This window comes from Austrofundulus limnaeus, unplaced genomic scaffold (assembly GCF_001266775.1).
Source record: "Austrofundulus limnaeus strain Quisiro unplaced genomic scaffold, Austrofundulus_limnaeus-1.0 Scaffold147, whole genome shotgun sequence".
Taxonomy (NCBI): Eukaryota; Metazoa; Chordata; class Actinopteri; order Cyprinodontiformes; family Rivulidae; genus Austrofundulus; species Austrofundulus limnaeus.
Window position 1 is genome coordinate 132,444 of NW_013952549.1, and position 8,967 is coordinate 141,410.

The 8,967-nt window shown below is 38.2% G+C and overlaps 1 protein-coding gene across 2 annotated transcripts in view; it reads left to right on the top strand.

The window, feature by feature from the left end:
- Nucleotides 1-2,753: 2,753 nt before the first annotated feature.
- The window catches only part of mideasb (mitotic deacetylase associated SANT domain protein b), a gene marked incomplete in the record, with an annotated part of 54,363 nt that continues 48,149 nt past the window's right edge, over nt 2,754-8,967 (top strand). For both annotated transcript variants that reach the window (XM_014016521.1, XM_014016520.1), the window contains 1 exon segment: nt 2,754-3,369.

The window sequence follows — 8,967 nt, forward strand, 5'->3', positions numbered from 1 at the left end:
ATGAGATAGCTAAGTCATAATTATGAGATAGTATCTCATGAGATACTATCTCATAATTATGACTTAGCTATCTCATAATTATGAGACAGTATGTCATAATTATGAGATGAGATAGTATCTCATGATTATGAGATAGTATGTCTACTATCTTATGAGATACTATCTCATAATTATGAGATAGTATCTCATAATTATGAGATGAGATAGTATGTCATAATTATGAGATAGTATGTCATAATTATGAGATAGTATCTCATAATAATGAGATAGCTAAGTCATAATTATGAGATAGTATCTCATAATAATGAGATAGCTAAGTGATAATTATGAGATACAAGTTTTATTTTTTTATCAGGGTGGTGGAAATGGGCTTCCATACTTTTTGGCTATGTGTTAAACAATAAGCAATTTCTTTTTTTTTTGTCTCTATTGCACAATTATTTCACCAGCTGTTAGTGATAAAATAAACTCAGCGTTTTGTCAAGCCCTTTGTGTATTTAATCCATGTCCTGCATATCAAGCCTCGTTTTTACCAACTAGTTCACAACTACACCGTGAGCGTTGAGCATTTGGTTACACCATTTTCACATTTTAGTGCACTAAACACTCGTACTAGTAACTCTTCTTTGCTTAGAGGGCCAATTTGAGCAACTAGTTAGAGCAGAAATCATAATCAGCAACTATGCATTAGTAGTTAACTAGTTAGCTTTTTAACACACTAACATTGTGCTAAAATAGTTGACAAGTGAGTTATAAGTTAATTAGTAAGCTTCAAAAGACCCATGTTAGTCAGCACTTGTTATGCTTACTAAATGACTAGTGACTGTCATCATACACATGCAATAGTTGATTAATGTGACTACATTTGGCCTTACTGGTTATCTAGTCAACATTTCATGCAAACTAGTTAACTGGTAAGGCCAAAAAACTTCAGTTAGATAACTAGTGAACATTTTGGGCCAAGGCCAAGTTCATTAGTACAACCAATTTTACTCGCACTAATCATCTTGTGAGACTAAATTTGACTTTACTGATTAACTCAACATTTAAGGTGTTCATGAGTTTATAGGTGCACTAGTTAATTTATAAGGACCTTTTATCTAGCAGAGTTGTAAAGTAACTAAATACAAATACTTTGTTAATGTACTTAAGTAGAAATTTTGGTATTACTTGAGTAATTATTTTTCAGCCTACTTTTTACTTTTACTCATTACATTTATTACAAATTATCTGTACTTTCTACTCACTACATTTTTTAAAAAGGTACGAAGTAGAAAGTCGTTACTCCTATTTTATTCTGAGTTGTTATTACTTAAAAATACTTTGTTGATAAATTGTGTCTCCTGGATAGAGTGAATTTAATTGTAGTTGGATGAGAAGTATAAATATATACCATTCTGACACCCTATTAACTTGTACACAGCTCATCACAGCTGCACACTGTTAGAAAAAATATTTTTTGAAGTCACCTCCCAATAAATGTCAATGTGGAAAATCTAACTGCTCACTTTTGCTACTTTTACTTTTAATACTTAAGTAGATTTTGTGTTAGAAATTTACTTTTGATACTTAAGTACAAAAAATCAGATACTTTAAGACTTTTACTCAAGTAATATTTTTAGAGAAGACTTTAACTTTTACCAAAGTATTTTTTATGATAAGATACTTGTACTTTTACTCAAGTATCACTTTGAGGTACTTTATACAACACTGTTATCTAGTCCGGTGTTTCCCAAAGTTGGGGTCGGGACCCAAAGTGGGTCCTGAAGCATCAAGGTGGGGTCCTGAAAAGATTTTCAGAATTTATTACATTTTTGTCTTAATTGTTACAAAGGAGTGAGGTTAGTGTATTTAAAATGGATAAATGTAGTATTAAAATATTGTTACTATGCCCATGTTTAGTTAACCTGATACAAATGTTTATCATCCAAAAATAGTTGGGGGCACAGGTCTCTGCTACTGTTATTTTGTGGGTCAAAAGCTGAAAAGTTTTGGAACCAGTGCACTTTGGTTCCCAAAGTTGGGCTTGGGACCCAATTATGGGCCATAAAGCACCTTGGATAATCTCCAGAAATCAATTRAAAGGGTAATAAAATAATTGCTAATGTAATATTTTCCCTGTAACTATTACAAAAACACACAAAAATTATAAATAAGTATTTGTATTTGTGTACAAGCTGTTTAGGTTGTCAAAAGTCCTGTGTTTTTAGGGTTATTGACGAAGTTCGTGTACTCAGACCAGTAATATTTGGGGTCACAAGTTTTTGCCATGAATATTTTTTGGGTCACAAGATAAAAAGTTTGGGAACCACTGATCTAGTCAACTAGTGAACAAACGCTGAATATTAAACTTTTTGTTAACGCCTATGTATTTTTAAAGCTTAAAGCTACAACACAATTGATCCAGTGGGCCACCAGTACAATAAAAATACAACTAAAGTGGAATTTTAGGCAACTAGATCAGCAAATTAACCATTACTTCTGCTCTTGCTAGTTGTGGAAAATGCCACAGCTGGCAAAAAAAAAAAAAAATAGTATGAGCGCGCCAAAAAGTTAAACAAGTGTTTAGAATTCTGCATCGAGTTCAATGTAGTTGCAAACTAGTGGGCTATATAAGCTGGAAGTCAGGGGTGTTGAATAAATACACAATCGGCCTGCCCTACAAGCACTGATAGGTCGTCCCTGATTTAAGATGCTTCCCACCGCCGTCGCTTCTACCCGGTGATTAAAAAAGAACGCACCCTTTGTGTTGCTCAAAACAAGCCAAGAAAGTTCATCGTCACTTACTTCCGTCTTCGCTATTAACAGCTTTAGTAAATTAGGTCACCTATATTGCAAAGTTAGTATTCTTTATAATTTTATTTCAATATCAGTGACGCCATAAAGAAACAAAAAGTCATTTTAACACGTGCTCTTTTCGCGTATGACAAATATTTGGAAAAACATTTAGAATTCGCGTCGGGCAATGAGCGCCAGCGGCGGGTTATTATCTTGTCAATCAAAGACACGGTCCGTTGAGAGCAGTTAAAAAAGAAACCGGGTTACTACAATCAGAAGCGGTAAGCAGCGCCATCAGTGACACAGTTTATTATTTGTTTTCGTCACCTCTGCAGCTAATAAAGACGCCGAGCTGTGCATTTAACCACAGTTGTTATTACTACCTATCGGGGGTTGTTGTTATGTGTTAGCTAATGGAGTCAAAGTGGCGCTGGGATGTGGCGCCTTGTGGAGGAATTTAAAGAAAAAACAATAAAGCAATGATGAAGAAGGTCCCTGTCGTTACATTAGCAAACCGACTGCTGTAGCTGCAGAGAGGAACACCGGGGAAACAGCGACATGAAGGCTCGTGTGCCACCATGGAGGACCAAAGTAAGTGTGTGAGTGAGAGTGTGCATGTCTGCTGCTAGGTGTTTGTTTATGAAGGATCCTGAAATCCCCACCCTCCTTCAGGAAAACTCCCGGGAGTCCCGCACTGATTCATGCTTTGTGTCATTCAGCTAAAGTTTGACTGAAAAAACAAATAATAATTAAAGCAAGGAAAGTCAGCTGCAACAAAAGCTGCCATGCTATGGTAGCATCAGTTTTGTCTGTTAAATCTTTCATCAGTAAAAGAAATGATGATTAGACACTATTGCAAACTATAAAATAAAACATAATACAATGTTATCCTAAACTGTATACAATGATGCATTTTGAGAGCATTTACTTCAGCTGTTTTCTAAATATATTGAGCTGTAATTCTAAAATGCGGGTCCGCACTCAGTGTAAACAAGGCAGAACCAGTCAAAAATTACGTGAAAGCTTGAGTTGTGATTAACCTACACTAGGTTGAACATATTTGGTTATATTTACAAGAAAAATAGATGAAATACTCTTTGTTTTCAAGTCCATTTCATTTGTGATTGTTAAAAAAAGCTAAGCACAAAAAAAATACCACAAAATTATCAGATTTCTTAATTAAATATTTTTCTTTTTTTTCTTCAAATAGCGGCCAACAAATTTTTTTTTCAAATTTGAGGACATAAAACCCACTTTCATAAAGAGGCCACTGTCCTCAGAGGCTGACAGTTCCTAAATATTGTCTACCAATGAAATGGATGCTTTTTGTGTGCATGTTTGTGTTCCTGTTAGTAAAACATTCAATGTATTTTGATGAAACATTCAGTAATAAATCGTTGGCTGTACATTTACAGCTGATTAACTTTTGAAGTTAATTCTAATGAAAATGGCCACCACAGCTGCCACATTAGCCAACGCAAAAGTGGCTACGACTCAGTGAGTTTTGCATATATTAAGATAAAATTTGATGTGGTAGTAGCTGAGAGTCGTTCATAGCACATGCTCTAAATTTGTTGTCGTGCGATCCAAGGTTGCTCATGTGAGGTTTGATATAAACGGCGAAAACTTTTAACCGTTTTTAAACATGAGCATTTTTTTGTGCTGGTTAAGGCTAATTCAAGGAATACTAGGCTTTTAATTGAAAATACTTTTTCCATTTCAGACACACTTCTCTGGATGATTTCCATCCTTGCACATTGATATAAGAGCCATAAAAGTTCAGATTTCAGGGCGTCAGTTTCTACATATTCACTATCAAACTGTAGAAAGAATTTTTCAATATTAACTTTTATATAATCAAACCAATGATTGCATTTTTCCCTAAGATTGTCCTATATGTGTAGCATTTCTGCCTGATCAGGGGCCAATTCAAAGATAAATTCTAATGCAAAAGACTAGTTTTACTAAAATAAACACTTCACTTTCATTCATACAGTAAAACAGCCACAGTATTAAGTCATCTCTCCAAGGATAATAGCTGCATTTCCTCTTTTGATATATGTGAAGAATGCCTAATTCCCAAAATACGTCTGTTATTATCAACATGTTTTTATTTGTAATTACGCTATTTTGACACCATATTTTGTGCAAATATGAGGCTAATTGTCAGGTTTTCATTACATTTTAGGATTTATATGCTCACCCTGAATTCTGAACTTAATGTCTAGGGGTGTAAGAAAATATCAATACACTGAAATATCGCGATATTTCATTTCCCAATACTGTATCGATATTCTAAAGCCCTGTATCGATTTTTAATTAAGGTTTAAAATGTCAACTTTCCTGCCAACCTTTCATTTTTATGTTGTAGTTCAGCCTCTGACCACTAGTTGGCAGCAGTGAGCCAGCCATTTGGCTCCTCTACCTCTTGAGCGCCAGAGAGTAAGGGTAGCATTAGCATTGTAGGAGACAATGTAAGCATTGTAAGTAAACATTAGCTTTTCTTTTTTTTTAGTAAGAGGTTTTTATTTAATAGAATTTTTGGACAAAAAAAATCGCAATATATCGCAATATATCACCTTGCTTACAGTATCGCAATATATCGTATCGTGACCCCTCTGTTATGATATGTATCGTATCACCAAATTCTTGCCAATACACAACCCTATTAATGTCTATGAAAACTAGAGAAAGTACATTTTCTGTTGTACATTTGTATTTAACGCTTTTCAAGATTGGCAGCCCCAAGCAGTCAGTCTAAAACTCAGTGTGTTTTATAAGTATTAAGTTAAAATTTGGTCTAATTGAAGCAGAGTTATCCTCAACACAATCTTCAAGAACAAACTTGCAAGTTGTTGGAATACAGTACACGTTTGTGTCATTCACAAGGTTCGAAAACAGCTGCAACTTTATTTTTGTAATGTTTGTTTTTTCTGACTTGGTGTACAATTAACACCTAATAAATGTGCTGTTTTTATAGGACATACACTATGAGTATTTCCCTGTTTCAGAGAATTCAAAGGGGGGAAAAAAGTGAAATCATTCAGAAAGTATAGCAACAGCCTTAATTATAAACAATAACATCCTTCTTCATCCTCAGGCGCTTCTCTGCAGCTTCTGTAAAGCTCGTGTCCACTGAGTAAAATGGACCCGGAACTTAACACAAACAGTTTTTATAAGAGGAGATATTAAAAAGGGAAAAGGTAGTGAAAGGAAATTGAACGTGTGTGTAGCCGGGTGCGTCTTTGTATGTGTGTGTGTGTGTGTGTGTGTGTTGGAATTTCCCGCATGGACTGAGAGGGATCTTGCTCCGTAAATTACAGCGCTTTCCGTGTCGGAGGAAGCGCCTTATATGGGCAGTGGGGGAAGTGGGCGGTGTCAGATCGCTGACGGCTGCTGCTGTGGAGAGGAGGAGGAGGAGGAGGAGGTGGGGAATCACAAGACAGAGCAACGGAGACGACATGCAGCTCAAGGCCGCATTGTCAGCATGAGGTGGTGTTTTTTTTTGTGTGTGAGTGTGTGTGTGTGTGTGCAATCACAGTGCAATAATGTGCAACAGACAGCGGCTGCACTGCGAACCTGCTAATGCCCATTAACGCGCCCTTTTTTTTTCTACCTGGGAAAGGAGCGTGTTTTTACGCGGCGACCCTGTTTTGCTTGGACGGAAGGAAGGGAGGAAAAAAAAAACAGATTACAAATGCGTGAGGTCAGCAGCGTAGCATGAGTCAACCCCCCCGGCGTTGTGTGCAGTCATCACCGCGGGCCTGCCGCCGCTGCTGGCCGCTCAGAGCCGCCTGTGTGCCGCAGCTTTCAGCGCAAACACAGTAAGTAAGGGTGGTGCGGGGGGGAAACCGTGCTTCTGTTGCGCATCTCGTTGTTTATTTGCTGACAAAGTTTTGTTTACTATGGACAGCGAAAAGTACTGTTCGTTGTCTGCAACGACAACAACAACAAAAAAAGGAGGGAGCTTCTCGTAGACCGCGATGAGGCTGGAGAAAGTGGTGCGGGGGTCCAGGAAGAGTGAGTGTTCCTGCAGCGGCCTGCACGGTGCCACACGCCGCTCAGACAAGACGGTGGGTTCAGGGCGGCTAATCACGGTGCTTGGCATTTATTTTAAGCCAGTTTGCAGCCGCGTTGTGGGTTAAAGCTCAGGCTTGTGTAAGGTCGTGCTGTTGGTGACGTCACCTCATGGAGTGTGCTCACAGTGGGAGTCAGCCAGAAGATGGAGAGAGAGGGAAGAATCTGTTGATGTGCACTTTTCTACAGAAAGCATCACAGCATGTGTGTTTAGCTGCGATCACATGGAGCACACACACAAACACACACACTCTTGATTGTGTTTGTTGGTCATTTTGCTTTCCTCCGTCAGTGGTGCCCCCCAGCCAGTCAGTGCAGGATCCGAACAGCTGCACGTGTCTATTTTAAGAAACCCCCGTTTCACCAGACCACCAGAGCAAAGAGGGACAATTGTAAAGCACTCCCCCCGAGCAGTCAAGAGGTACCCTGGGTTCAGATTTTTGTGTTCATTTACAGAACCGTGTTGTCAGATTGCTTTTGTGCAGAGATATGTTTTAATACCACCCCTTCAAATGCATAAGGGTGGTGTTGTTTTGTCTGTTAGCAAAATATCTCATGAACCACCGGACCTATCGTAATGAAACTCGCAGGAAGTAATCAGTAGATGTACATCTATGACTGATTAACTTTTGGAGTCAACCCAATTAAAGACAGCCGCCGCAGACGACTAAACTTATAAAACATAACAATGGCTACAGCTCAACCAGTTGTAGAGATATTAGGCTAAAATTTGGTGTGGTTGTAGCTGAGCGTGATTCCCAATATATAAAATAATTGGTTGAGGGATTTACAGCTGAAAACATTCGGAGTGAATCCAGTTCAAGATGGGCACCGCAGTTTGTCAACATTAGCAGCACAAATGTGAAAGTATGGTAACTTAGTCCTTTCTATTATTGAGCTATAGTTTAATGTGGTAGTAGCAGAGAGTCGATCACAACACGTACTCTGAATGTGACATGTTGTGATGTTGCCTAAGATTGCACAATGTTATTTTCAACGTTTGACCAAAGGAGCTACAACTTGGTCACTTTTCAACAAAAGATGATTTCAGATGAAATCTCCTGCATGAAAGGTGGCGGTTGATATGCGAGGCCTTTCTGCGTTTAAATTGCTGCTTTGGCACAGATGGAGCGGTTGAAATTTGACAGATTGTGCCAAAATCTGCTGAACAACAGGCTGTTATGTAAAATATTACCCGCCTGGGTTGCCACAGTAATTGTTGAGATCCACTTTAAGTTACTGATACCTGCAAGGCCATTTTGACTTTCTCCCTCTCTCCCTCTCTCTCTCTCTTTTCCTGTCCTTTTGCATAGATTGCTGCACCGTGACTCACTTGCTCACTTTCAGTTGCCCTTCCTTTCTGAGATGACAGCCATGGTTCAAAGGACACGAGTTGCCTTTTTGTGTAGCCTCTTGATGAATCACACAGTTGTAAAAAAAAAAAAAGGTGGTTACTGTGTGTTTGGCTTGGTCAAAGCAGATTGTTTGGCAGGAAAGAAAGAGTTTACTTTCACACAAGGTGTGAGAGTGAGGGTTTTGGTGTTGTAGCTGTAATCATGTCAGTCAGTGATGAACATCTCAGTGTGTGTTGAAGCGGTCCATCTTAAAGCAGCTTTATTGACATCCTGTAATGACATTTCCAGTAGCTATTGATTAAACTCTATCCCCTACTTTCTTGTGTTTCCACTAATAAACACACGTCAAGTCTTATGCTGTATTTTGGCCCAGTCCATGTGTTGCTCATACTCTGCCTGAAAAGTGTGCTTGTGTTTGACTGACGACACATATTTTGATTCTCATCCAACCCTCTTGCACATTTGTAGTCTGACATAAAGTAGAAGTTTCACTTCCTCATTCAAAAAAATATTAATTTTTTGTTCATATATTTACCAAGAACTTTTTTTTTTGTGTGTGTTTACGGTCCTGCTTTTGGTATATTTTTGTCGCAATGTTTCAGTGCCCCGCACAAGCCCTGGCATACAGTGTTTTACATCATTTTCTACATTTTCATATGGAAAAAGACATTTCTGGAAATGGTCCTATGTAGGGCTGCCACGATTAATCGATTAATCGACGACTAATCGATTATTAAAATAATCGTTTGTGGCAGCC